Genomic DNA, 4,861 nt, shown 5'->3' on the forward strand with positions numbered 1-4,861 from the left:
ATGCAGTATGTAGGCAAAGGTGGGTTCTTCTTGTCTGGCTGCTGGTCTCTAACTGAGACTCAGATAAGAAGCATAAGTCCTGCGCCTTTTATGTAATGTATGAAGAAAAATAAAGCAATTCATGTTTTAGATGCACTGAATTACATTCTCAGACATTTTTCTGTGTGCTGCCATTTAACATAAAAGGAGACCAGACCAACAAGATCCCCAGCTTGGCCATCTCAAAATCTGAGCTTGCCCAGGTGAGGAGAGAAGCTGGGAGCAGGAACAAACATACCTCTAACACTGAGGTCACCCCACAATGGGGTGATGGGGCTGGAGACCTTCCTTTCCTTCCTAAAATGCAGCAGCCCTTCCTTTTTATCTCCATCTACACCTCTACCCCAGCCACTCCCCTGACATGTTTGGGTTGAGATTACGCCTCTTCACTGATTAATGCCAATAGGATGTGTGCAAAGAGACCCATCACAGCCTTCTAAGATAATGTTAACAGTTATTACATCATTATTGTCATTAAAGAGAACTAAAACATACCAGCAAATGCTTGCAATACATATTAGTTCTGAGAAAAGCATTAAAAACTACTTTAAGATGTAAAAGATCTGTCTAGGCTTGCACATTCAGAGGAAATTGAAAACCCTCAACAAATGGCCAGACTTCCCACATTGCCTTCAGTGTAACTTCTGAGTTTCGCAGAACTGATCCTTTATTTCCCATGGGACTGAGAGGACAAGATGAAGTGACCTGGATGCTTCAAAGTGGCCAACTGACCTCACAAGCTGACTTGACCATGGCGACCAAGGTGACCTCCTTCATCTGGTGACCAGGATGCTGAAGGCAAATGATTCAAATAACTCTGATTTCTTCCCTGTTTCTCAAGAAATGGCTGCATACAAAAATTCCTGGATTCCACAGACAAGCAGTTATGTGAGTAGTTTGCTATGCAGATAAGTTACTAATGTATAGATTAACAACACAACACTGGCAAAAGGAATATTTTCAGAATTGGCTTCATAACTCAAGGTCCTAATTTCAAAGCTGTATTTTAAATTTTATTTTCACATGACGTTTATTTCCCTGACCTATTTAGGCATTAAAAAAATGTTTCCTTTAGGATTTTTGGATAATTCTATATTAGACCTACTTTTCTTCCTCTGCTTCTCTAGAGGTTTGCTTCCTGTCTTGCCTTAGACAAGACAGTGGTTTTCTCTGTTCCTCAATTCCTCATCAGTGAAATGAAGCTAATAGCACCTCTCAGCAGTGCTTTTTGGGGAGGATTAAGACAGTAGGTGTTTGACATGTTCTTCAGCACATTAACATGGGAAACAGCTATAAAGGGGAAGAGCATATGTAAGAAAGAAGAAAGAAAGGGTAAAACCTTTCTTGTCTCTTAGCTGGGAGTCAAACTTTGGGAGCTAATGTGGGAGTCAATCAGAGCTGGATTTGTCCTGATGGTAATTGCAGCTTTTATAGGATCATTTAAATCGTCTGTCAAATGAAAATATTTCTGTATAATGAGCATGCTATTAAAAAAACCCCTGCCAAACGGAGGGCAGACACAGTCACCATATCTATGAGGGACTGGCACAGACGTGCAGCTACCCCCAAGCCAGGTAAAGAGCAGTGCATGATGCCTGAGCCTTCCCTGGCCCTCTGCGGCAGGATAGGCAGGTAGGCAGGGCAAGTACTGCAATTTAATTTGGAAGAAAAGCATCAACTTCCGTTTGCCCACTTCTGATGTACTCATTATATGGCTAAAACTTCTGAGCTGGATGGGTTTTGTCCTACTGGTTCCCTCTTTCCTGCTGCCGTCTTCTTGGTGGGGTGCTTTTGTTCTTTCTTCAAGATAAAACTAAACCTATGAAAGTGACCAAAATCAGGGAGGTGTTCTTACAAAATCCACATTTTAACTTTGAATTTTGCCTTTGTTAAAAAACTCTCAGCAGACAGAGGAACGTGAAACATAAAATTACAGTGCTGAAGTAATCACTTTTAGTTTGGCTCAGTATTACCGAGAAACTTCTTGTTTTGTTTGATTTGAAAAAGTCCCCAAACTCAAAGTTAAACTTTAAACTCACCTGAGTCCTTGCTGGTATGCTAAACGTGCCTTCTCTCTCGATGTTATGCAGCAGTGCTACTAACTCCCAAAGGAATACAAACGGTAAATTTTTAATAATAGTACAAGGACACTCTGATTTTTACTTTTTTTTTTTTTTTTTTGTGAAGAAACATATTGCTATCAGTATATATGTATTGTTAAGGGCAAAAATATTTCCTGGCTACACATTATGGGTGTGCTCCTGCCTAATTTAAAATAATGAGATTTTAACGTTGACTTCATTCTCCATAGTATTAGATTAATAATCAGCACATGTGTCTAATTAAATTATGAAATTTATTGAAAGGATTAATCTTCTATCAAGATTCTTATGAGTTGGGCTGTATCCTAAACTAGCCTTATGAAATACAGTTTTTGGCAAATACCATATATTTACATCATTACAGAATCGACAATGTTATCCTAAAGTTAACTTAAAAATGTGGATTCTTTCATGATAACAAACCAAATCGAGGTCTGACTTACAATAAATTGGCTTGGTCACAGAATACATTTCTTTATCTTTAAAAATATATCAAAATAGGTATTGTTCATAATATGTAACACACTCTAAACCACATCTGGGAAATAGCTCATATTTAATAGTATTAAGTAAAAAGCCACTACAAGTTTTTAGAATTGTGTTCTTCTTGGCCACATAGAAGACAAATTTTATACACTCATATGTGCATAAAGGACCAGGTTTTCCAAATCGACAAATAATTCTATGTATAAGCCCTAAAGGTGGTGAAATGATGATGATGAAACCTAGACACGGTTCTTGACACCTAAGCATGTCAGGCAAATTCCCACCATAAACTACATCAGTCTGAGGTTTTGCCAAAGACCTCCACGTTGGCAGTTACAGACAGCTAAGATGCAAGTTCTCAAGTCTGCAAACACTTAGGTATGCAATTGGTTTAATTACCAAACATCTTCTGTAATGCTGCTCCTTTCTTTCTTGACACCTGGTCAACATTATGCCAAGGAAATGTAGGGCAATACAGGATCTATTTTTTCCTATATTCCGTGGTGTTTTATGGAAGTTTTACAATGATAATTTCTGTTTTTAAAGTGCTTTCCTCTCTCTTCCATGTTGAAAATCATTGAAAAAAAAATCTTTGAGTTAATCAGATAACAGGAAAAGTGCTATAAATGCACGAAGTAAACAGGAAATAAAGAGATTTTTTCTCTCTGTTTCTTTTCTCTCATCTGGTGCTTACAGCAGCATTACCTGAGGCAGTAGCATTTGGAGATGCTTTCAGACAAAGGAGAAATCTGAAGGTGATGATTCTTTTTCAACTTGCAGGAGCCCGCCAACGTTAAAACTTGTGCAAATGGCACACTGCAGAGCTCCACCATCACCTACAAGGATGAGCACAACCACAGAAACCAGGCTGAAATCGCCCGTGGCACCTGCATCACCAAACTCAGGTATGTGCTTAACTTTAGGCATCCGATGATCCCTAGTGAAGCTTGTATCCTTCAAGAGGAGACTGAATCAGGCCCATGTGTGTTCACGTGTGCTCACACGAGTGTTGGTGCAGCCCCACCCTTCCCCTGCTCACCAGGTGCACTCACAGCTGGAGGCAGGGTTTGTCCCCGTGCTTGTCCAGTGATCTGGCTGCTATGGTCTTTGTAAACACAAACAGCAAGCCACAGGGTAAAAAAGGCTGCACCTGAGTCACAGGAACTGAACTGAAAAGAGACTTCTGGAAACTTTCTAGCAGTTGGTGCACAAATAATACTGGAAATATCGTAATCAGAGTGATTTTATGACAAGACAAATGTGACGTGTTTGCTATCAAAAAGCGGGGGGTGAAAATGCACTTAAAATATACTGAAAAGAATGTCAAGAAACCATTATACTTTACAGACCATTTTAAGACAACTAAATGTCCAATACTGGTTAACATATGAATATAATGTGCAGCAAATTCCTCACTTTGCAAATATATGACTTTTTAATATAATTTGTTTCATTTCTAGTTATACAAACAAATGTACTGTGCCAAAGCGCCACATATACGATATTGGGGTTGGGTTTTGCCACTGTGCTTTGCCTGAAGCAGCTCACGATGAGCTGTATTAGAAAAGCTCTCCACAGCGTCCACAGGACAGCCTTGGCTTCTGCTGAGTGAGCTCAGTGAATGCACCGAGGGCTACTGGAGTTGTCTCCATTTCAGGGATAAAATCATAAAGACCATTCAGCTTTCCATCCCTGAAATGATTTATTGGTTTTGTACATTCAGAGCTGCTCGTTCAGGGATTTATCATATTTCAACACCACGAGGAGGGGAGGCAAGGATAAGGTGGGGAGCAGCGCTGCAATCCACACCATCTTGACCCAGTTTGCCTGCTGCTTTCCCGAGGGTGAGGTGCCTCCCCCGTTTAAACCAGTGTAAATCTTGGCTGCTGCAAGCCCACCCTCCTCCTTGGTCTCTGACCTTGTCCTTTTGGGGCACCAGCACTCATGTTACTGCACAGCATATAGATTTGAAGAGCTGATCTGCCTGTGAACTAATCTTTATTCTTTTGGGTGATTAATTTTTGCTGGATTCCTGAACTTTATGCACCAGCTTCCTGCACCGTCACCAAGGTGCTCGGGCTGGCACAACAGGGGCACAGACCCATGGCAATCCAGACTTCAGATGCACTAGCCTCATCCATATTTTCCTCCATTCTCAAGCAATCCAGGTAGTTGATGCCCACACCATTTGGATTTTGGAATTGTTCAGCTGTGGCAATCAGTTACAACCAGAA

The sequence above is a fragment of the Mesitornis unicolor genome, unplaced genomic scaffold, assembly GCF_000695765.1.
Source record: "Mesitornis unicolor isolate BGI_N332 unplaced genomic scaffold, ASM69576v1 scaffold25699, whole genome shotgun sequence".
Classification (NCBI taxonomy): domain Eukaryota; kingdom Metazoa; phylum Chordata; class Aves; order Mesitornithiformes; family Mesitornithidae; genus Mesitornis; species Mesitornis unicolor.